The sequence below is a fragment of the Pseudopodoces humilis genome, chromosome 5 (genome assembly GCF_049639895.1).
Source record: "Pseudopodoces humilis isolate 2021_Gansu_Grassland_sample_001 chromosome 5, ASM4963989v1, whole genome shotgun sequence".
In the NCBI taxonomy this organism is placed as follows: Eukaryota; Metazoa; Chordata; class Aves; order Passeriformes; family Paridae; genus Pseudopodoces; species Pseudopodoces humilis.
In genome coordinates, this window is record NC_142204.1 from 69,499,055 (window position 1) to 69,524,540 (window position 25,486).

The 25,486-nt window shown below is 52.7% G+C and overlaps 4 pseudogenes; all 4 read right to left on the minus strand.

Annotated features, from left to right (window-relative positions):
• Positions 1-13,543: 13,543 nt before the first annotated feature.
• On the minus strand, positions 13,544-13,663 carry LOC148184373 (5S ribosomal RNA; annotated as a pseudogene).
• A 6,257-nt stretch (positions 13,664-19,920) lies between these two features.
• On the minus strand, positions 19,921-20,039 carry LOC148184374 (5S ribosomal RNA; annotated as a pseudogene).
• A 294-nt stretch (positions 20,040-20,333) lies between these two features.
• Positions 20,334-20,452, minus strand: LOC148184375 (5S ribosomal RNA; annotated as a pseudogene).
• Positions 20,453-20,737: 285 nt separating this feature from the next.
• On the minus strand, positions 20,738-20,857 carry LOC148184376 (5S ribosomal RNA; annotated as a pseudogene).
• Between the last annotated feature and the right edge of the window lie 4,629 nt (positions 20,858-25,486).

Consider the following 25,486-nt stretch of genomic DNA (forward strand, 5'->3'; position numbering starts at 1 on the left):
ATACAAGCCACGCGTGCCCACGCTTTCCTCCCCCTCGCCAAGGCTCCGCAGAAAAAAAAAGGCAACTTTCATTCCCGCCGCCGGCATGCAGCAAGCAAAAGCAGCCTACCGGCAACCTGGTTTTCCATGGCGGTCTCCCATCCATGTACTAACCGGACCCCATCCTGCTTAGCTTCCGACACCCTCTGGCGTCGGGCGCCATCAGGCTGGTCCAGCCGGAGGCACCAGAGTTACCTCCGGCAACCCTCTTGAGCGCGAGGCGCGCCACCTTCTCGCCCTCACTCACTCGCCACGGGTACCGCACGCACCCACCGCCGCACCGGAAGCCGCAGCCGCACCTAACACCACACCGGCCACACGAGGCACAAGAAGCCACACCAGGCAAGGCACACAAGGCCCACAACCACGCATCAACTCGCCCTCCTCCTCCTGGCCACGGTGGCGCAGGCAAAAGGAGAGGCTTTCCATCCCGTCGCCAGCGCACAGGAATAAAAGGTCAACAGTACCCGAAATTCCCGGGCGCTCTCCCATCTATCACAGACGGGATCGGGCGTTCTCAGGGTGCTATGGCCGTAGGCACCACAGTAGCCTCCGGCAGCGCTCTCGAGCTCAAGCCACCACCTTCCCGCCCTCACTCATTCGGCGCGGGAACCAGAGGCAGCCACCACTACCCCGGAACCTGGAGCCGAACCTAACAACGCCCAAGCCACGCAGGCAAAAAAAAAAAAAAAAAAAAAAAGCCATGCCCGCAAAGGCACGCAAGGCCCAGAAAGCACATAACACTAAAGGCATACAAGCCACGCGTGCCCACGCTTTCCTCCCCCTCGCCAAGGCTCCGCAGAAAAAAAAAGGCAACTTTCATTCCCGCCGCCGGCATGCAGCAAGCAAAAGCAGCCTACCGGCAACCTGGTTTTCCATGGCGGTCTCCCATCCATGTACTAACCGGACCCCATCCTGCTTAGCTTCCGACACCCTCTGGCGTCGGGCGCCATCAGGCCGGTCCAGCCGGAGGCACCAGAGTTACCTCCGGCAACCCTCTTGAGCGCGAGGCGCGCCACCTTCTCGCCCTCACTCACTCGCCACGGGTACCGCACGCACCCACCGCCGCACCGGAAGCCGCAGCCGCACCTAACACCACACCGGCCACACGAGGCACAAGAAGCCACACCAGGCAAGGCACACAAGGCCCACAACCACGCATCAACTCGCCCTCCTCCTCCTGGCCACGGTGGCGCAGGCAAAAGGAGAGGCTTTCCATCCCGTCGCCAGCGCACAGGAATAAAAGGTCAACAGTACCCGAAATTCCCGGGCGCTCTCCCATCTATCACAGACGGGATCGGGCGTTCTCAGGGTGCTATGGCCGTAGGCACCACAGTAGCCTCCGGCAGCGCTCTCGAGCTCAAGCCACCACCTTCCCGCCCTCACTCATTCGGCGCGGGAACCAGAGGCAGCCACCACTACCCCGGAACCTGGAGCCGAACCTAACAACGCCCAAGCCACGCAGGCAAAAAAAAAAAAAAATAAAAAAAAGCCATGCCCGCAAAGGCACGCAAGGCCCAGAAAGCACATAACACTAAAGGCATACAAGCCACGCGTGCCCACGCTTTCCTCCCCCTCGCCAAGGCTCCGCAGAAAAAAAAAGGCAACTTTCATTCCCGCCGCCGGCATGCAGCAAGCAAAAGCAGCCTACCGGCAACCTGGTTTTCCATGGCGGTCTCCCATCCATGTACTAACCGGACCCCATCCTGCTTAGCTTCCGACACCCTCTGGCGTCGGGCGCCATCAGGCCGGTCCAGCCGGAGGCACCAGAGTTACCTCCGGCAACCCTCTTGAGCGCGAGGCGCGCCACCTTCTCGCCCTCACTCACTCGCCACGGGTACCGCACGCACCCACCGCCGCACCGGAAGCCGCAGCCGCACCTAACACCACACCGGCCACACGAGGCACAAGAAGCCACACCAGGCAAGGCACACAAGCCCCACAACCACGCATCAACTCGCCATCCTCCTCCTGGCCACGGTGGCGCAGGCAAAAGGAGAGGCTTTCCATCCCGTCGCCAGCGCACAGGAATAAAAGGTCAACAGTACCCGAAATTCCCGGGCGCTCTCCCATCTATCACAGACGGGATCGGGCGTTCTCAGGGTGCTATGGCCGTAGGCACCACAGTAGCCTCCGGCAGCGCTCTCGAGCTCAAGCCACCACCTTCCCGCCCTCACTCATTCGGCGCGGGAACCAGAGGCAGCCACCACTACCCCGGAACCTGGAGCCGAACCTAACAACGCCCAAGCCACGCAGGCAAAAAAAAAAAAAATAAAAAAAAGCCATGCCCGCAAAGGCACGCAAGGCCCAGAAAGCACATAACACTAAAGGCATACAAGCCACGCGTGCCCACGCTTTCCTCCCCCTCGCCAAGGCTCCGCAGAAAAAAAAAGGCAACTTTCATTCCCGCCGCCGGCATGCAGCAAGCAAAAGCAGCCTACCGGCAACCTGGTTTTCCATGGCGGTCTCCCATCCATGTACTAACCGGACCCCATCCTGCTTAGCTTCCGACACCCTCTGGCGTCGGGCGCCATCAGGCCGGTCCAGCCGGAGGCACCAGAGTTACCTCCGGCAACCCTCTTGAGCGCGAGGCGCGCCACCTTCTCGCCCTCACTCACTCGCCACGGGTACCGCACGCACCCACCGCCGCACCGGAAGCCGCAGCCGCACCTAACACCACACCGGCCACACGAGGCACAAGAAGCCACACCAGGCAAGGCACACAAGCCCCACAACCACGCATCAACTCGCCATCCTCCTCCTGGCCACGGTGGCGCAGGCAAAAGGAGAGGCTTTCCATCCCGTCGCCAGCGCACAGGAATAAAAGGTCAACAGTACCCGAAATTCCCGGGCGCTCTCCCATCTATCACAGACGGGATCGGGCGTTCTCAGGGTGCTATGGCCGTAGGCACCACAGTAGCCTCCGGCAGCGCTCTCGAGCTCAAGCCACCACCTTCCCGCCCTCACTCATTCGGCGCGGGAACCAGAGGCAGCCACCACTACCCCGGAACCTGGAGCCGAACCTAACAACGCCCAAGCCACGCAGGCAAAAAAAAAAAAAATAAAAAAAAGCCATGCCCGCAAAGGCACGCAAGGCCCAGAAAGCACATAACACTAAAGGCATACAAGCCACGCGTGCCCACGCTTTCCTCCCCCTCGCCAAGGCTCCGCAGAAAAAAAAAGGCAACTTTCATTCCCGCCGCCGGCATGCAGCAAGCAAAAGCAGCCTACCGGCAACCTGGTTTTCCATGGCGGTCTCCCATCCATGTACTAACCGGACCCCATCCTGCTTAGCTTCCGACACCCTCTGGCGTCGGGCGCCATCAGGCCGGTCCAGCCGGAGGCACCAGAGTTACCTCCGGCAACCCTCTTGAGCGCGAGGCGCGCCACCTTCTCGCCCTCACTCACTCGCCACGGGTACCGCACGCACCCACCGCCGCACCGGAAGCCGCAGCCGCACCTAACACCACACCGGCCACACGAGGCACAAAAAGCCACACCAGGCAAGGCACACAAGCCCCACAACCACGCATCAACTCGCCATCCTCCTCCTGGCCACGGTGGCACAGGCAAAAGGAGAGGCTTTCCATCCCGTCGCCAGCGCACAGGAATAAAAGGTCAACAGTACCCGAAATTCCCGGGCGCTCTCCCATCTATCACAGACGGGATCGGGCGTTCTCAGGGTGCTATGGCCGTAGGCACCACAGTAGCCTCCGGCAGCGCTCTCGAGCTCAAGCCACCACCTTCCCGCCCTCACTCATTCGGCGCGGGAACCAGAGGCAGCCACCACTACCCCGGAACCTGGAGCCGAACCTAACAACGCCCAAGCCACGCAGGCAAAAAAAAAAAAAAAAAAATAAAAAAAAGCCATGCCCGCAAAGGCACGCAAGGCCCAGAAAGCACATAACACTAAAGGCATACAAGCCACGCGTGCCCACGCTTTCCTCCCCCTCGCCAAGGCTCCGCAGAAAAAAAAAGGCAACTTTCATTCCCGCCGCCGGCATGCAGCAAGCAAAAGCAGCCTACCGGCAACCTGGTTTTCCATGGCGGTCTCCCATCCATGTACTAACCGGACCCCATCCTGCTTAGCTTCCGACACCCTCTGGCGTCGGGCGCCATCAGGCCGGTCCAGCCGGAGGCACCAGAGTTACCTCCGGCAACCCTCTTGAGCGCGAGGCGCGCCACCTTCTCGCCCTCACTCACTCGCCACGGGTACCGCACGCACCCACCGCCGCACCGGAAGCCGCAGCCGCACCTAACACCACACCGGCCACACGAGGCACAAAAAGCCACACCAGGCAAGGCACACAAGCCCCACAACCACGCATCAACTCGCCATCCTCCTCCTGGCCACGGTGGCACAGGCAAAAGGAGAGGCTTTCCATCCCGTCGCCAGCGCACAGGAATAAAAGGTCAACAGTACCCGAAATTCCCGGGCGCTCTCCCATCTATCACAGACGGGATCGGGCGTTCTCAGGGTGCTATGGCCGTAGGCACCACAGTAGCCTCCGGCAGCGCTCTCGAGCTCAAGCCACCACCTTCCCGCCCTCACTCATTCGGCGCGGGAACCAGAGGCAGCCACCACTACCCCGGAACCTGGAGCCGAACCTAACAACGCCCAAGCCACGCAGGCAAAAAAAAAAAAAAAAAATAAAAAAGCCATGCCCGCAAAGGCACGCAAGGCCCAGAAAGCACATAACACTAAAGGCATACAAGCCACGCGTGCCCACGCTTTCCTCCCCCTCGCCAAGGCTCCGCAGAAAAAAAAAGGCAACTTTCATTCCCGCCGCCGGCATGCAGCAAGCAAAAGCAGCCTACCGGCAACCTGGTTTTCCATGGCGGTCTCCCATCCATGTACTAACCGGACCCCATCCTGCTTAGCTTCCGACACCCTCTGGCGTCGGGCGCCATCAGGCCGGTCCAGCCGGAGGCACCAGAGTTACCTCCGGCAACCCTCTTGAGCGCGAGGCGCGCCACCTTCTCGCCCTCACTCACTCGCCACGGGTACCGCACGCACCCACCGCCGCACCGGAAGCCGCAGCCGCACCTAACACCACACCGGCCACACGAGGCACAAGAAGCCACACCAGGCAAGGCACACAAGGCCCACAACCACGCATCAACTCGCCATCCTCCTCCTGGCCACGGTGGCGCAGGCAAAAGGAGAGGCTTTCCATCCCGTCGCCAGCGCACAGGAATAAAAGGTCAACAGTACCCGAAATTCCCGGGCGCTCTCCCATCTATCACAGACGGGATCGGGCGTTCTCAGGGTGCTATGGCCGTAGGCACCACAGTAGCCTCCGGCAGCGCTCTCGAGCTCAAGCCACCACCTTCCCGCCCTCACTCATTCGGCGCGGGAACCAGAGGCAGCCACCACTACCCCGGAACCTGGAGCCGAACCTAACAACGCCCAAGCCACGCAGGCAAAAAAAAAAAAAATAAAAAAAAGCCATGCCCGCAAAGGCACGCAAGGCCCAGAAAGCACATAACACTAAAGGCATACAAGCCACGCGTGCCCACGCTTTCCTCCCCCTCGCCAAGGCTCCGCAGAAAAAAAAAGGCAACTTTCATTCCCGCCGCCGGCATGCAGCAAGCAAAAGCAGCCTACCGGCAACCTGGTTTTCCATGGCGGTCTCCCATCCATGTACTAACCGGACCCCATCCTGCTTAGCTTCCGACACCCTCTGGCGTCGGGCGCCATCAGGCCGGTCCAGCCGGAGGCACCAGAGTTACCTCCGGCAACCCTCTTGAGCGCGAGGCGCGCCACCTTCTCGCCCTCACTCACTCGCCACGGGTACCGCACGCACCCACCGCCGCACCGGAAGCCGCAGCCGCACCTAACACCACACCGGCCACACGAGGCACAAGAAGCCACACCAGGCAAGGCACACAAGCCCCACAACCACGCATCAACTCGCCATCCTCCTCCTGGCCACGGTGGCGCAGGCAAAAGGAGAGGCTTTCCATCCCGTCGCCAGCGCACAGGAATAAAAGGTCAACAGTACCCGAAATTCCCGGGCGCTCTCCCATCTATCACAGACGGGATCGGGCGTTCTCAGGGTGCTATGGCCGTAGGCACCACAGTAGCCTCCGGCAGCGCTCTCGAGCTCAAGCCACCACCTTCCCGCCCTCACTCATTCGGCGCGGGAACCAGAGGCAGCCACCACTACCCCGGAACCTGGAGCCGAACCTAACAACGCCCAAGCCACGCAGGCAAAAAAAAAAAAAATAAAAAAAAGCCATGCCCGCAAAGGCACGCAAGGCCCAGAAAGCACATAACACTAAAGGCATACAAGCCACGCGTGCCCACGCTTTCCTCCCCCTCGCCAAGGCTCCGCAGAAAAAAAAAGGCAACTTTCATTCCCGCCGCCGGCATGCAGCAAGCAAAAGCAGCCTACCGGCAACCTGGTTTTCCATGGCGGTCTCCCATCCATGTACTAACCGGACCCCATCCTGCTTAGCTTCCGACACCCTCTGGCGTCGGGCGCCATCAGGCCGGTCCAGCCGGAGGCACCAGAGTTACCTCCGGCAACCCTCTTGAGCGCGAGGCGCGCCACCTTCTCGCCCTCACTCACTCGCCACGGGTACCGCACGCACCCACCGCCGCACCGGAAGCCGCAGCCGCACCTAACACCACACCGGCCACACGAGGCACAAAAAGCCACACCAGGCAAGGCACACAAGGCCCACAACCACGCATCAACTCGCCATCCTCCTCCTGGCCACGGTGGCGCAGGCAAAAGGAGAGGCTTTCCATCCCGTCGCCAGCGCACAGGAATAAAAGGTCAACAGTACCCGAAATTCCCGGGCGCTCTCCCATCTATCACAGACGGGATCGGGCGTTCTCAGGGTGCTATGGCCGTAGGCACCACAGTAGCCTCCGGCAGCGCTCTCGAGCTCAAGCCACCACCTTCCCGCCCTCACTCATTCGGCGCGGGAACCAGAGGCAGCCACCACTACCCCGGAACCTGGAGCCGAACCTAACAACGCCCAAGCCACGCAGGCAAAAAAAAAAAAAAAAAAAAAAAGCCATGCCCGCAAAGGCACGCAAGGCCCAGAAAGCACATAACACTAAAGGCATACAAGCCACGCGTGCCCACGCTTTCCTCCCCCTCGCCAAGGCTCCGCAGAAAAAAAAAGGCAACTTTCATTCCCGCCGCCGGCATGCAGCAAGCAAAAGCAGCCTACCGGCAACCTGGTTTTCCATGGCGGTCTCCCATCCATGTACTAACCGGACCCCATCCTGCTTAGCTTCCGACACCCTCTGGCGTCGGGCGCCATCAGGCCGGTCCAGCCGGAGGCACCAGAGTTACCTCCGGCAACCCTCTTGAGCGCGAGGCGCGCCACCTTCTCGCCCTCACTCACTCGCCACGGGTACCGCACGCACCCACCGCCGCACCGGAAGCCGCAGCCGCACCTAACACCACACCGGCCACACGAGGCACAAAAAGCCACACCAGGCAAGGCACACAAGCCCCACAACCACGCATCAACTCGCCATCCTCCTCCTGGCCACGGTGGCACAGGCAAAAGGAGAGGCTTTCCATCCCGTCGCCAGCGCACAGGAATAAAAGGTCAACAGTACCCGAAATTCCCGGGCGCTCTCCCATCTATCACAGACGGGATCGGGCGTTCTCAGGGTGCTATGGCCGTAGGCACCACAGTAGCCTCCGGCAGCGCTCTCGAGCTCAAGCCACCACCTTCCCGCCCTCACTCATTCGGCGCGGGAACCAGAGGCAGCCACCACTACCCCGGAACCTGGAGCCGAACCTAACAACGCCCAAGCCACGCAGGCAAAAAAAAAAAAAATAAAAAAAAGCCATGCCCGCAAAGGCACGCAAGGCCCAGAAAGCACATAACACTAAAGGCATACAAGCCACGCGTGCCCACGCTTTCCTCCCCCTCGCCAAGGCTCCGCAGAAAAAAAAAGGCAACTTTCATTCCCGCCGCCGGCATGCAGCAAGCAAAAGCAGCCTACCGGCAACCTGGTTTTCCATGGCGGTCTCCCATCCATGTACTAACCGGACCCCATCCTGCTTAGCTTCCGACACCCTCTGGCGTCGGGCGCCATCAGGCCGGTCCAGCCGGAGGCACCAGAGTTACCTCCGGCAACCCTCTTGAGCGCGAGGCGCGCCACCTTCTCGCCCTCACTCACTCGCCACGGGTACCGCACGCACCCACCGCCGCACCGGAAGCCGCAGCCGCACCTAACACCACACCGGCCACACGAGGCACAAAAAGCCACACCAGGCAAGGCACACAAGCCCCACAACCACGCATCAACTCGCCATCCTCCTCCTGGCCACGGTGGCGCAGGCAAAAGGAGAGGCTTTCCATCCCGTCGCCAGCGCACAGGAATAAAAGGTCAACAGTACCCGAAATTCCCGGGCGCTCTCCCATCTATCACAGACGGGATCGGGCGTTCTCAGGGTGCTATGGCCGTAGGCACCACAGTAGCCTCCGGCAGCGCTCTCGAGCTCAAGCCACCACCTTCCCGCCCTCACTCATTCGGCGCGGGAACCAGAGGCAGCCACCACTACCCCGGAACCTGGAGCCGAACCTAACAACGCCCAAGCCACGCAGGCAAAAAAAAAAAAAATAAAAAAAAGCCATGCCCGCAAAGGCACGCAAGGCCCAGAAAGCACATAACACTAAAGGCATACAAGCCACGCGTGCCCACGCTTTCCTCCCCCTCGCCAAGGCTCCGCAGAAAAAAAAAGGCAACTTTCATTCCCGCCGCCGGCATGCAGCAAGCAAAAGCAGCCTACCGGCAACCTGGTTTTCCATGGCGGTCTCCCATCCATGTACTAACCGGACCCCATCCTGCTTAGCTTCCGACACCCTCTGGCGTCGGGCGCCATCAGGCCGGTCCAGCCGGAGGCACCAGAGTTACCTCCGGCAACCCTCTTGAGCGCGAGGCGCGCCACCTTCTCGCCCTCACTCACTCGCCACGGGTACCGCACGCACCCACCGCCGCACCGGAAGCCGCAGCCGCACCTAACACCACACCGGCCACACGAGGCACAAGAAGCCACACCAGGCAAGGCACACAAGGCCCACAACCACGCATCAACTCGCCCTCCTCCTCCTGGCCACGGTGGCGCAGGCAAAAGGAGAGGCTTTCCATCCCGTCGCCAGCGCACAGGAATAAAAGGTCAACAGTACCCGAAATTCCCGGGCGCTCTCCCATCTATCACAGACGGGATCGGGCGTTCTCAGGGTGCTATGGCCGTAGGCACCACAGTAGCCTCCGGCAGCGCTCTCGAGCTCAAGCCACCACCTTCCCGCCCTCACTCATTCGGCGCGGGAACCAGAGGCAGCCACCACTACCCCGGAACCTGGAGCCGAACCTAACAACGCCCAAGCCACGCAGGCAAAAAAAAAAAAAATAAAAAAAAGCCATGCCCGCAAAGGCACGCAAGGCCCAGAAAGCACATAACACTAAAGGCATACAAGCCACGCGTGCCCACGCTTTCCTCCCCCTCGCCAAGGCTCCGCAGAAAAAAAAAGGCAACTTTCATTCCCGCCGCCGGCATGCAGCAAGCAAAAGCAGCCTACCGGCAACCTGGTTTTCCATGGCGGTCTCCCATCCATGTACTAACCGGACCCCATCCTGCTTAGCTTCCGACACCCTCTGGCGTCGGGCGCCATCAGGCCGGTCCAGCCGGAGGCACCAGAGTTACCTCCGGCAACCCTCTTGAGCGCGAGGCGCGCCACCTTCTCGCCCTCACTCACTCGCCACGGGTACCGCACGCACCCACCGCCGCACCGGAAGCCGCAGCCGCACCTAACACCACACCGGCCACACGAGGCACAAAAAGCCACACCAGGCAAGGCACACAAGCCCCACAACCACGCATCAACTCGCCCTCCTCCTCCTGGCCACGGTGGCGCAGGCAAAAGGAGAGGCTTTCCATCCCGTCGCCAGCGCACAGGAATAAAAGGTCAACAGTACCCGAAATTCCCGGGCGCTCTCCCATCTATCACAGACGGGATCGGGCGTTCTCAGGGTGCTATGGCCGTAGGCACCACAGTAGCCTCCGGCAGCGCTCTCGAGCTCAAGCCACCACCTTCCCGCCCTCACTCATTCGGCGCGGGAACCAGAGGCAGCCACCACTACCCCGGAACCTGGAGCCGAACCTAACAAGGCCCAAGCCACGCAGGCAAAAAAAAAAAGAAATAAAAAAAAGCCATGCCCGCAAAGGCACGCAAGGCCCAGAAAGCACATAACACTAAAGGCATACAAGCCACGCGTGCCCACGCTTTCCTCCCCCTCGCCAAGGCTCCGCAGAAAAAAAAAGGCAACTTTCATTCCCGCCGCCGGCATGCAGCAAGCAAAAGCAGCCTACCGGCAACCTGGTTTTCCATGGCGGTCTCCCATCCATGTACTAACCGGACCCCATCCTGCTTAGCTTCCGACACCCTCTGGCGTCGGGCGCCATCAGGCCGGTCCAGCCGGAGGCACCAGAGTTACCTCCGGCAACCCTCTTGAGCGCGAGGCGCGCCACCTTCTCGCCCTCACTCACTCGCCACGGGTACCGCACGCACCCACCGCCGCACCGGAAGCCGCAGCCGCACCTAACACCACACCGGCCACACGAGGCACAAGAAGCCACACCAGGCAAGGCACACAAGCCCCACAACCACGCATCAACTCGCCATCCTCCTCCTGGCCACGGTGGCGCAGGCAAAAGGAGAGGCTTTCCGTCCCGTCGCCAGCGCACAGCAATAAAAGGTCAACAGTACCCGAAATTCCCGGGCGCTCTCCCATCTATCACAGACGGGATCGGGCGTTCTCAGGGTGCTATGGCCGTAGGCACCACAGTAGCCTCCGGCAGCGCTCTCGAGCTCAAGCCACCACCTTCCCGCCCTCACTCATTCGGCGCGGGAACCAGAGGCAGCCACCACTACCCCGGAACCTGGAGCCGAACCTAACAACGCCCAAGCCACGCAGGCAAAAAAAAAAAAAAATAAAAAAAAGCCATGCCCGCAAAGGCACGCAAGGCCCAGAAAGCACATAACACTAAAGGCATACAAGCCACGCGTGCCCACGCTTTCCTCCCCCTCGCCAAGGCTCCGCAGAAAAAAAAAGGCAACTTTCATTCCCGCCGCCGGCATGCAGCAAGCAAAAGCAGCCTACCGGCAACCTGGTTTTCCATGGCGGTCTCCCATCCATGTACTAACCGGACCCCATCCTGCTTAGCTTCCGACACCCTCTGGCGTCGGGCGCCATCAGGCCGGTCCAGCCGGAGGCACCAGAGTTACCTCCGGCAACCCTCTTGAGCGCGAGGCGCGCCACCTTCTCGCCCTCACTCACTCGCCACGGGTACCGCACGCACCCACCGCCGCACCGGAAGCCGCAGCCGCACCTAACACCACACCGGCCACACGAGGCACAAGAAGCCACACCAGGCAAGGCACACAAGCCCCACAACCACGCATCAACTCGCCATCCTCCTCCTGGCCACGGTGGCGCAGGCAAAAGGAGAGGCTTTCCATCCCGTCGCCAGCGCACAGGAATAAAAGGTCAACAGTACCCGAAATTCCCGGGCGCTCTCCCATCTATCACAGACGGGATCGGGCGTTCTCAGGGTGCTATGGCCGTAGGCACCACAGTAGCCTCCGGCAGCGCTCTCGAGCTCAAGCCACCACCTTCCCGCCCTCACTCATTCGGCGCGGGAACCAGAGGCAGCCACCACTACCCCGGAACCTGGAGCCGAACCTAACAACGCCCAAGCCACGCAGGCAAAAAAAAAAAAAAAAAAAAAAAAGCCATGCCCGCAAAGGCACGCAAGGCCCAGAAAGCACATAACACTAAAGGCATACAAGCCACGCGTGCCCACGCTTTCCTCCCCCTCGCCAAGGCTCCGCAGAAAAAAAAAGGCAACTTTCATTCCCGCCGCCGGCATGCAGCAAGCAAAAGCAGCCTACCGGCAACCTGGTTTTCCATGGCGGTCTCCCATCCATGTACTAACCGGACCCCATCCTGCTTAGCTTCCGACACCCTCTGGCGTCGGGCGCCATCAGGCCGGTCCAGCCGGAGGCACCAGAGTTACCTCCGGCAACCCTCTTGAGCGCGAGGCGCGCCACCTTCTCGCCCTCACTCACTCGCCACGGGTACCGCACGCACCCACCGCCGCACCGGAAGCCGCAGCCGCACCTAACACCACACCGGCCACACGAGGCACAAGAAGCCACACCAGGCAAGGCACACAAGCCCCACAACCACGCATCAACTCGCCATCCTCCTCCTGGCCACGGTGGCGCAGGCAAAAGGAGAGGCTTTCCATCCCGTCGCCAGCGCACAGGAATAAAAGGTCAACAGTACCCGAAATTCCCGGGCGCTCTCCCATCTATCACAGACGGGATCGGGCGTTCTCAGGGTGCTATGGCCGTAGGCACCACAGTAGCCTCCGGCAGCGCTCTCGAGCTCAAGCCACCACCTTCCCGCCCTCACTCATTCGGCGCGGGAACCAGAGGCAGCCACCACTACCCCGGAACCTGGAGCCGAACCTAACAACGCCCAAGCCACGCAGGCAAAAAAAAAAAAAATAAAAAAAAGCCATGCCCGCAAAGGCACGCAAGGCCCAGAAAGCACATAACACTAAAGGCATACAAGCCACGCGTGCCCACGCTTTCCTCCCCCTCGCCAAGGCTCCGCAGAAAAAAAAAGGCAACTTTCATTCCCGCCGCCGGCATGCAGCAAGCAAAAGCAGCCTACCGGCAACCTGGTTTTCCATGGCGGTCTCCCATCCATGTACTAACCGGACCCCATCCTGCTTAGCTTCCGACACCCTCTGGCGTCGGGCGCCATCAGGCCGGTCCAGCCGGAGGCACCAGAGTTACCTCCGGCAACCCTCTTGAGCGCGAGGCGCGCCACCTTCTCGCCCTCACTCACTCGCCACAGGTACCGCACGCACCCACCACCGCCCGGAAGCCGCAGCCGCACCTAACACCACACCGGCCACACGAGGCACAAAAAGCCACACCAGGCAAGGCACACAAGCCCCACAACCACGCATCAACTCGCCATCCTCCTCCTGGCCACGGTGGCGCAGGCAAAAGGAGAGGCTTTCCATCCCGTCGCCAGCGCACAGGAATAAAAGGTCAACAGTACCCGAAATTCCCGGGCGCTCTCCCATCTATCACAGACGGGATCGGGCGTTCTCAGGGTGCTATGGCCGTAGGCACCACAGTAGCCTCCGGCAGCGCTCTCGAGCTCAAGCCACCACCTTCCCGCCCTCACTCATTCGGCGCGGGAACCAGAGGCAGCCACCACTACCCCGGAACCTGGAGCCGAACCTAACAACGCCCAAGCCACGCAGGCAAAAAAAAAAAAAAATAAAAAAAAGCCATGCCCGCAAAGGCACGCAAGGCCCAGAAAGCACATAACACTAAAGGCATACAAGCCACGCGTGCCCACGCTTTCCTCCCCCTCACCAAGACTCCGCACCAAAGCAAGGCAACTTTCATTCCAGATGTCAGCACAAAGCAAAAAAAAAAAGGCCTACAGTACTCGGTATTCCCAGGCGGTCTCCCTTCCAAGTACTAACCAGGCCTGACCCTGCTTAGACTTCTGAGATCAGACGGGATCGGGCGTTCTCAGGATTCTATGGCCGTAGGCACCACAAGCACCCTCAGCAGCGCTCACCTTCCCGCCCTGCCCCACACCCTCACAAACAAACCCCTTCGGGCACCAGGGCTGCCCATGGCAACAGCAGAACCGACAGCCAGCCCCAACACCACACAGCACACACAAGGCACACAAAGCACAAAAGCCTCAAGAAGCAAGGCACACAAGCCACAAAAGGAACACCAGCCACATGTGTCCTTGCTTTCTTCCCCCTCGCCAAGGCTCCTGTAGCAGTAGGGCATGGTAGCTCAGAAGACTTTGGGATGTTACGGAAAGTTAGTAAACCCTCTCTCTATAATATAGTAATGACCCCTGCAATTAGCCAATAGCACCTAGCTGTGATGAAAGCAGATGGGAGTAGCATAGTAACCCTAGGTTATAAACTGTTAAATTCCCCTGCAATAAACACCATTGATGTCTCGTGGGTTATGGTCCGTGTGGCCAGGGTGAGCCACCGTGCTGGCTTCTGAACCAGGGTGTCTGCCTTGCTTGAAAATCTACATATGGTACCGAAACCCGGGAGGAAAAGCGGGATTCAAACCCAGAAAGCGAGGATTCCCTGAAATACAGAAGCAGCGGCCAGGACAGCTGGGCAGAGGGAGAGGTCCCTGCATCCTGAACGAAGATGGAATCGTTGATAAAGGTCGTATCTGAATTATATAAGCAGTGGGGGGTAGATTGTATATCTAAGGATTTTACGCTTGCTGTTACACAGCTTTTGCATATTGGGGTCATAAATTAGCTTGTAAAGTTTATCCACCCTAAGGTGTGGGACAGATGTACTAAAACCCTTGCCAAAGAAATTTGGGGAGCGGCAAGGAACTGTATGTTGGCCAACTTGAAATTTGGGGTCAGAGCGGCCACTCAGATTTCACAGCCCCCAGATGGGAGAAGCTCAGCTGAGCCGGGGGGGGCCCGGGAGTCCCCTCGGTCCCCAAATCCTTGTCTGCTCTCAGAGAAACAATGGATAGCAGAAGATTTTTGGAAAAAGTTAACAGAAGAAGCCAGAGATGTGGCAGAGAAAGTAAGAGGGGAAAGATGGTGCTGAGAAAAAAGTTACGGAGCGGAAAAAAAATGTCTTTAACAAAGAACAAAGGCTGGCCTTGAGAGATGGGCACAGTTGGGTACGAATGCTAACTGTGAAACAGAAGCACAGTGCCTGTGAAAATTACAGGCCGCATAGCTTTCTCAGTCTTGCCTGAGAAAGTGGCCTGTGAAATCTTAAGGAGGATTTAAAACAATCCTCAGAGACAGAAAACAGCCTTGCAGGTGCTGTTTGTCTGTTCCTTGTTTTCTTTGCAGGAGAAGGTCGAGGGGTGGTGTGCCCCACTGACCAATAATGGTAATGTATTAGTTTGCTAACCAATAAGAGTTTCCTTCCTATACTTTCCACGTATCGGTCTATAAAAAAGACCTGAAGTAATAAACTAAGAGAAATTCTCCTGATTGACTCCTAGAGAGTCTGTGTCGTTTCTTCTCGCCGTTCCCAAGAGAATGACAGTTGGGAGGTTGAAAGAGACAAGAAATGTGGAGAAGAATGTGGGGAATGAGTACAGAGAGATTGGAATGCAAAGGGAGGGAGAAGAGGGGAGAACAGAGGGCAGAACAGGGCCTCGAGTGAAGGGCGAAGTGAAAGGTGGGGTGAAAGGCGGAGTGGAGGGTGGACCCAAAGGCGGGGAGAGCCAGGAGGGAGGGAACGGCCCGCCCACAGGGGTGGCAGGCGGGGCCAGAGCCCAACAAAAAGGCACGGGAAACAGGAAGTAGCCAGCCAGTCGAACTCTGACTCTGAAGGAGATACTAGCGATGAGTGGTCAGAGCCTGAGTCCTCAGAAGAAGAAACAATAAAGAGAAACAAGAATACCCCCCTCCACATTAAAAAAGAACCGAGAGAAGATACCCCTCTCACAGACTGGGGTCAGATAAGAGCAGAATGTGCCACCTGGGTTGCCCCAGATGTATTAGTATTCCCAGTTTGGGTGTCTGAGGGGGGACAGAGAGTTTAACAGCGAGAGAGAAACTGTTCCTCTCTCTCTCCGTTTTTCCTCTCTGCGAGAGTAAATATAAGAGCAGAGCTGCAGAAACTGAGCGGGCAGTTCACCCCCCCCCGCTCCCTCTCTAAGAAAAAGCACCGGGATAATACCCAGTTTGTTACAAAGTCATGATTTATTGGGTTTTCAAAATGTTTTTATATACCCTTTTAGAGTTAATTTTGTGTTTTAAGTAATTATGAATTTATGCAGTTGCAGTTTTTAGGATTTTCTAGAGAAATTATTGTGATTCTTTGAAAGTTTAAAAAGCCCCTTTTCAAAAAAAGATGTTTAAAGTAAATATTAACAGAAGTTACCTTGCAATAATTAGTTTTAAAACCTAAAGTTAAAATATGGTGAGATTTACAGCTTCTAAGAAAACCTTCCAATTAATGTTATCTACAGAAGAGATTTGTGGTTTTAAAAAGTGTTAATAGAATTAAAAATAGTCAAGTTTTATTATGTTTAAGCTTGAATGTTTTTAAGTTAAGTTGTATAACTTGGATATTCTTTTAAAGTTAAGTTTTGTTATTTCCTTTTGTCATAAATAATTATTGTTAGGTTAAAATATTGTTTAATTTAAATTTTTTTATGTTGTATTGGAGACACTTGTCTAAACTACAAAGTATAGTTATTTTTCTTAGAGAAATGAAGATAACTACAACTGAAACAGCTGTGATAGAACACTGATGAACACCTGCTTGTGGATAGAAGTGAATGCAGTCTGTGACACCCTTGACTTCATCGGGAGTTCTACTGCGTTGTTGCAATCTCTGCAGTTTCGTTTGTTATAGCTTTTTTATTTTTTAGTGTTTCCAGAATTTTAAAATGTACCATTGCTGAGGATCAGCTGCCATGGGGGAGGCTTCAGATTAAACCAACTGTTGTATGGTTTAATTGGTCTGGTACCTAAGGCTTCTGATCATTTGCTTTGTCCAAATGCATTTTAACAGTTTGCTGTGCTGTAAGCATCTCATAGCTGCTGCTATTGAGAACCTTATTCTAGAAATATGTTAAGAGGCATCTTTCCAGTTTAAAGCCTAAGGCCCTGGCCAAGCCTTGACTTTACCTGGACAGAATGTTTGCCAGCAGATCCAGATGTTTTCTGTACCAAATCAGTATTTGAGTCACTTTTTGACTCAGCAATTTGACCTTATTAATATGACAGCTGGATCAATTTTAAAGTGAGCTTGGAGAATCATTTCCGGAGGTGATTATCCAATCCTTCACTGATGATTTTTTGTTTCTGTTTGTTTGTTAACTATGAGATGCTGGTGCAGTGTTTTAGTAATTAACAGTAGTTTTATATTACATATGTTATTAATAATGTTTATGATTTAATTGATTTTTAACTGCTGTAAGTTCTTACTAATTGTGTATATAGTTTTGTGTTAATGTTGAACAGAAGTACATCTCATTTTTATTTTTTTTAAGAAAACGGAGGAGATTGATGCCCTGAAAGCATTTTGATTAGTGTAATTCATTAACTTCAAGGAGAGAAGTGCCTGTGTTTTGTTGGCAGGTTCAAAAAGGTCACCTGTTCATCTGACCAGACTGTCTGTCTCTGAACACATGAGATCCAGTGAACAGAGAAGTCACCACACAGCCTTGGTACTCCAGACATGGATCAAAAGTGGACCTGTCAGGACACAGTTGTGTCTGAACACTATACAGACAGTTGCCAACAGAATTTTTATGTTGTTATTATGATGTTGTGTCTCTACCAATTTTTCAGTTATCCTTTGTTTTAAGATTTAGAAAGATCTGAAGAACAACTTGAACATCAAAGCCATCAGTCACCGATCAGCTGCCAGCTGACATCACGGGAGCAGTGAACATTCCAGGACTGAATCGTGTTAGAGAAATTCTGTAGAAGATCTAAGAAGTGTAGAGACTCCATCTAACTGTATATAAAGCAAATTGTAGTTGTGTGTTTACCCTTTCAGCAAATTGCTTTCACGCTTAGACTATATATATACCAGAGCACGTGTGTTAAAAGTAGTTAAATAATAGTTTAAGGTAAAGTGTTTAGCCTGTGTAATAATTGTTATGTTAGTATAAAGTATAATTATTTCCCCTTCAAGAGGTAGTGTAAGCATCTTTGAAAGTTCATTTAACATTAAAGTTCTACCTGTGAGTTTGCAAGTATGGTGTCATTTACATGGTAAACTGCTTATAGTAATTGTGCTATTTATAGTCATGACCAACTGTCTGCTAACTAACATCCAAAAGTGACAGAACATATGGGTCACTCTGGTACATTGAACTGGCCAAAAGTCAATGTGTTTGAGCCCAGCCACCAACCCAGGCAAAGACTACTGCCACCAACCAGGGTATTGGTTTTGTGGCTATTGGGGGTACAAAACAATAGTCCTGAGTAACAGGTGAGCACCACCAAAAGCAGACGAGTTTCTGCAAGTAACCTGGGGTCTGGCAGGCTGTATGCATCTCAGTTTCAACTCCATAGGGCAAGTGTTTTAATAGTCTAGCCCTTGCATTTATACCCAAAGCTTTAACTCCTCTGTTGACTTTTGTGTATTAGCTGTTATCATCCCCAGGGTCCTATACCACTCCAGAGAAGAAGTGAACCAGTACCTTGAGTGAGCAGGCCGCCTTCAGAAAAGGGAGCTGCTGACAGGACTGTCAATAGCAATGCTGCTTGGCTTGGGAGCGACCGATGCAGCCACGGGTGTCTCCACCCTGGTAACCCAGAGTCGGGGTCTCTCTCAGCTACAGATGACTGTAGATGAGGATCTACAGAGAATTGAGAAATCCATATCCTTTTTAGAAAAGTTAGTCTCCTCACTCTCTGAAGTTGTTTCGCAGAACAGGTCTCGACCTTCTATTCATGCAGCAAGGAGGCCTCTGTATCGCCCTGAAAGAAGAGTGCTGCTTCTACGCAGACCACACCGGAGTAGTGAGAGACACCATGGCAGAGCTACGAGACAGGCTGTCTCAACGGAAGGCAGAGAGAGAGAAGCTCAGCAAAGCTGGTTCTAATTTTGGTTCGACCAATCTCCGTGGCTGACCACCCTGGTCTCTACCCTGATTGGACCAGTTGTGATGATTTTACTTGTGCTAATCTTTGGACCATGTATTTTAAATAAGCTTGTGTCCTTTGTTAAGAGCCAACAAGAAAAAGTTAACATTCTGCTTATAGAAAGGCAACAGATGCTCTAAAAATACACTTAGGTACCGCATGTGCCTCATATTTACTAATGAAAACTGTAGTATCCATTTTATAAGCTTTTAGCTTTTTAGTTAAGTATAGTGTATCCTATATTTTACTTAAGTTTATATTATTCATTTTTAAAACTTTTATAATATAGATAAGTTAGACAAAGTGTTTAGAGATACGTATATAGAAAATAACATTAGAATTTTTTAAAACTAATATACCTTATATTCTAGCAAATTAGTTATTCATAGAGAGAGGGGAATATGTTGTAGTCTAGGGCATGGCAGTTCGGAAGACTTCGGGATGTTACAGAAAGTTAGTAAATCCCCTCTCTGTAATATGGTAATAACCCCTGCAATTAGCCAATAGCACCTAGCTGTGACGAAAGCAGATGAGAGTAACACAATGACCCTAGGTTATAAAATGTTAAATTCTCCTGCAATAAAACGCCATTCTACGCCATCCATCACATTGATGTCTTGTGGGTAAATGGTCCGCGTGGCCAAGGAGAGCCACCGTGCTGGCTTCTGAGTTAGGGTGCTCGCCTTGCTTGAAAACCTACAGGCTCCACACCAAAACAAGGCAACTTTCATTCCAGACGTCAGCACAAAGCAAAAAAAAAAAAAAAAGGCCTACAGCACTCGGTATTCCCAGGCGGTCTCCCATCCAAATACTAACCTTCCCGACCCTGCTTAGACTTCTGAGATCAGACGGGATCGGGCGTTCTCAGGATTCTATGGCCGTAGGCACCGCAAGCACCCTCAGCAGCGCTCACCTTCCCGCCCTGCCCCACACCCTCACAAACAAACCCCTCGGGCACCAGGGCTGCCCATGGCAACAGCAGAACCGACAGCTGGCCCCAACACCACACAGCACACACAAGGCACACAAAGCACAAAAGCCTCAAGAAGCAAGGCACACAAGCCACAAAAGGAACACAAGCCACGCGTGTCCTTGCTTTCTTCCCCCTCGCCAAGACTCCGCACCAAAGCAAGGCAACTTTCATTCCAGACGTCAGCGCAAAACAAAAAAAAAAAAAAAAAGGCCTACAGCACTCGGTATTCCCAGGCGGTCTCCCATCCAAATACTAACCTTCCCGACCCTGCTTAGACTTCTGAGATCAGACGGGATCGGGCGTTCTCAGGGTGGTATGGCCGTAGGCACCACCAGCACCCTCAGCAGCGCTCACCTTCCCGCCCTGCCCCACACCCTCACAAACAAACAGCTCGGGCACCAGGGCTGCCCATGGCAACAGCAGAACCGACAGCCAGCCCCAACACCACACAGCATACACAAGGCACACAAAGCACAAAAGCCTCAAGAAGCAAGGCACACAAGCCACAAAAGGAACACAAGCCACGCGTGTCCTTGCTTTCTTCCCCCTCGCCAAGACTCCGCACCAAAACAAGGCAACTTTCATTCCAGACGTCAGCACAAAGCAAAAAAAAAAAAAAAAGGCCTACAGCACTCGGTATTCCCAGGCGGTCTCCCATCCAAATACTAACCTTCCCGACCCTGCTTAGACTTCCGAGATCAGACGGGATCGGGCGTTCTCAGGATTCTATGGCCGTAGGCACCGCAAGCACCCTCAGCAGCGCTCACCTTCCCGCCCTGCCCCACACCCTCACAAACAAACCCCGCGGGCACCAGGGCTGCCCATGGCAACAGCAGAACCGACAGCCAGCCCCAACACCACACAGCATACACAAGGCACACAAAGCACAAAAGCCTCAAGAAGCAAGGCACACAAGCCACAAAAGGAACACAAGCCACGCGTGTCCTTGCTTTCTTCCCCCTCGCCAAGGCTCCGCACCAAAATAAGGCAACTTTCATTCCAGACGTCAGCACAACGCAAAAAAAGGCCTACAGCACCCGGTATTCCCAGGCGGTCTCCCATCCAAGTACTAACCGGGCCCGACGCTGCTTAGCTTCTCGAGATCAGACGGGATCGGGCGTCCTCAGGATGGTATGGTCGTAGGTGCAGCACACTCAGCATTTCTTGCTGAGCCACCACCTACTTGCCCTTTTCCACCCTTTCATAGACACACCACGCGGGAACTAAGTCCACGCACTAGCACTCCGGAACCTACAGCCTGACACGACGGCATGTAATGCATAAAAGTCACAAGAGCCACACTAAAGATGGCAAAGTGGATCACATCCTGTGCCTACCAGCCCCCTCAGCCCTTCTCCAAAGCTGCCCAAGCAAAACAAGGTACTTCCCGGTCCATCGCCAGCACTTAGCAAGAGAAGCCTGCAGCACCCAGTATTCCCAGACAGTCTCCCTTTTTCCATGATGACCACAGAAAGACTTCCCCTAAATTAGACAGCAAATAAAAAAACAAAAAAACAAAAAAACAAAAAAAAACCAAAGAAAACCTCAAAATCAGCCTCTGTTCTCCATGAATACTCAGTCTTGCACATAGTTTACATCTAGGTGCTTTTTTCCAGGCTGTGATATGGGGTTTAATTAGTGTGTGGATTTTTCACCTTTCACTGTTTGATACGTTCAAACAATATACTACATTATAATGGTTTCCCTATGTAAAATCTTATAGTTATGTTGGAAAGGACCTTATAGACCACTTTGTTCCACCCCATACCATGGGCAGAGACACCTTCCACTATCCCAGGTTGCTCCAAGCCCTGTCCAACCTGGCCTTGGACACTTCCAGGGATGGTGCAGCCACAGCTTCTCTGGGCACTCTGTTCCAAGGCTTCCCCACCCTCACAAACATTCAATCTAATTGATTGATAATATACTTTTATGAATTGAATATAAAATAATAAAATAACACAATTTAGTAAAAAGGTACCATTTAATAGATATATTATGATATACATTTATTTATATATATATATGTGAATATAATTGGCCAGTGTTAACAAATGTTTAAGGCATAAGCAAAACTGACTGGGGTACAGGGGGTGTTTCTCACCCCACTTCACGTACAAAAAAAAGCACTTCAAGCTAAACTTACATACTGTATGGTTATACATATTCATTAAGGTTTCCCTTAAGTTTCCTCCTATTTCTGATTTTTCTGACTTTACGTCACTTTTCTTCATGGCGCATGCCTCACTTGTTGTTAGTGGGTCTTTAGTCTTCTTTCGGTGGTCTTTTGGCGAAGGCTTCTCCTCTTCCTCATTGTCCTTTGGATAACCTTACAGGTTTGTGCATGTGTACTAAGCATTGTGTTATGTTAGTCTACTAATTAGCCTTATATTTACTAATCTTAAGGCCCAATGCCTAAATTCGTTCAAATTTTGGTCCATCTCAAGGCCATTTTGGTCTTGAGACGCCATTTATCTTCTAAACTGCATCCTGTACCTTAATTTTGACATGTAACATCTGCAAAAGTGGTACATTTGCTTTATAAAACTGATTCCTCATAGTTTCTAATAAAACTTTAATAACAGTTACAATTTAGTTAGCACAAATCAATTCCATTTATTACACAATAATGAATTTCTTTCTAATATCTAATGTAAACCTGCTCTCTTTTAGTTTACAGCCATTCCCCCTTGTCCTTTCACTCCATGCCTTGTCCCAAGTCCCTCTCCAGCTCTCCTGGAGCCCCTTTAGGCCCTGGAAGGGACTCTGGGGTCTTTCTGGAGCCTTCTCCATGTGAACACTGCCAGCTCTCCCAGCCTGGCTCCAGACAGGCTGCAGCCCTTTAAGCATCTTCATGACCTCTTCTGGACTCACTCCAAAAGCTCCACATCCTTCCTGTGCTGGGGGCTCCAGAACTGAAAGCGGCACTGAGGGTAGAATCTCATCAGGACAGAGCAGAGGCCCAGAATCCCCTCCCACGTCCTGCTGGTCACACTTGAGATGCAGCTTAGGATGTGGCGGAGCTTTCAGGTTGTGAGTGCACATTACCCAGACATTCTGAGCTTCTCATCCACCAGCACCCCAAGTTTTTCTCCTCAGGGCTACTCTCAATCTGTTCGCCCTCCACCATGTGTTTGTGCTTGGGATTGCCTCAACCCAGGACCTTGCACTTGGCCTTTTTGAACTTCACCAGGTTTGCAGAGACCCACCTCTCCAGCCTGTCCAGGCCCCTCTGGATCACAACCCCTATATAAGCACTTTGTAGTTAGTGTCAGTACATGCCACATCCTAGCAGAGGCAAGAACTGGAATTATCCACTTTAATGAGCATGGACTCTTTTGCCTCAGCTAAATTCCACATTCATTGCACTATTTTTGAAACAAAGGCAGAATCTTTTCATGGATTGCCATAGTGAGTAGCATTTGAATGGCACAGCAGCACCATCAGGTGCAAGGCACAGAGGCTGGAGGTATGGAGGGTGATGTATTCAGCTGGGATACTTTTCCCCACATGGTTCTTTTACAGGAGTTGAATCATTGCAGATTATGCCCGGCTGAAAGGAAACAGTATATTCTGTGGTGTTTAAAGATGTCACACTCATCGTAGAGCTTTTACAAACCAGTGAGTCAGCAGGAAGAACACAATGCTGGTTCCAGCTATTAGGCAGTTATTTAAAACAAAACAAACAGAAACAAAAAAAAAAAAACAACCCACTTGTGAATTCAACAGATGCAGTGAATTCCCTGCTTTGCATAGGCTAAAGTGTTTGCACAGAGGAAAGCGGCACTTTTATTAACATAAAGGTCACTGCAGTTCAATTCTTCATTTGAATGAATTATTCAGTATTTCCTTTTAATCTCTTTAAATGTGGATGTCTGTAAACAAATTCTGAAGATGCAGAGAAAATCAGACAAGCAAAAGGCATGTACAATGATGGAAAAGAAACAGAACTGACAACTTTTGGGTGCACAAGGAGCACAGCCAGATTTTAACTCAATGAAGGAATCACACATGAGAACTCAAAATGCCATCTGACTTCTTCAGCCCTTCTCATAAGCGTCTTGCCTTCCCCATGCATGAATGATGTGTTCTGCAGTGCTTAGAGAATGGAGGGGCCTGTCATCTACAAAACCCATCACTGAACCCTCTAGATATCCAGGTCCCCAGGTAAAATAAGATCAAATTTACTCACGATGGGATTAGAACACAGCCCAAGTTCTACTAAATCCATGTGTTTTGTGTTTCCCAGTGGTGTTTCAAAGCCTTCAAAGCTGCTGTCTACTTAGAAAGACTGGTTTTGTGTAATTAGATATAATGTCAATACCAGCTGTAACTAACTGCTTTATATTGTCAGAATATTGAGATGCTTAACTTCTTTCAAGAAACTGTAAACCTGAAGTCACTGTAGGTGATGTGGCAAAAGGTAATTACACAAAGCTCACTGGCACAGGTCTACTCCCTCCCTCTCTGTATATCTATAAAAACTCAGAATAGACTTGGAAGGACTCTCTAAACATAACTGGAACATAAGAAATCATGTTTTTCATTTTTCCATACATATTAATTCATATATGCGAAGACAGAAGCTCCAGAACTGTACATCCAGCATCTGGATGTTTGAGCTCTGGAGCCAGCTAAAAATCAAAATAGTGGAAAGGAAAAAAACTATCACAGCATCTTCTGCTTAAGAATTTTCTGTGCACAGACTTATAATTTTCACCAACTCATTTTTCAGTCACAGCTATTTGAGGAGTGCTTTGAGCAGCCATCTCATTACTGATCTTTGTAGCTTATTCTTTTGCAACATCTGTCTTTATTTGCATTTAATTAGCCTGACTGGGTGATGGTCTCACTCTAAATCTTCCCTTTGCTGGTCTAAAACACTCTTCACTTTTAGGCAGCCCTATTTAGCCAAAACCTGGAACTAACATCTCTTCTGGTTAAAGGGAACACTCTATTTCCAGGAATAACTACATGCTTTGTTTTCATCTAATGAATTCCTGGTGTTTAGTTACTAAAGCCCTTGGGTTTTATTTGCAGCCCTGCCTGAGCACAGAGATAAATCTAAATCCAAGATTCATGTCCACTATAAGCTGCTCCTGATGGAGAGTTATTTAGGCTTGGTACTTTGATCCTGAATTGGTTCTCCTCAGATTGAGAAGAGGGTGAAATAATTTTTTTTAAAGTATAAAACAAGCTAAAATTGTAAAGATTTGCTCATTGCTAGTCTGAGCTTGTTAGCAACGGAGGGTCTTGCAGAAAACTTCTTATGAACTTTTTAATTCTTGAGTGCCAGAGAAATGTCCTATTTTCTCAGAACCCCTCTTCCTTGTAACTACAACTTATTCCCATGGCAATGGCACCAGCCTTTTCTTTTTTTTTATAGTTCACAGAACTTTTTTTTCTCTGCAACAGAAAACCACATTGCAAGTTGATCACCCTTGTGTATGCTTGAGTCAGATTCAAAAATAAAGAAGGGACAAGTTCAAACCCAAACAATGGCATGAAAGAAGGCTCTCCAAGACAGAGCTGGCTCACAATCAACCAACTTCCAGTCACATTTCAGAGAAAGACTTCAGGGGGACTACTCTCAACCATATTTGGTGCTACTGTACTGGCTCTAAATTGTTCTTTCCTTAACTCTTTGCATAGAAAATAACAGATCCAGAAATACCCATCTGTAGTCACCTTTTCCTTCTCAAAATACTCATGTCAGTGCTTTCCTGACAAAGGAAAGAAGGAATAGCAGAGAGCAGCCAGGAGAGGGGTGGAAC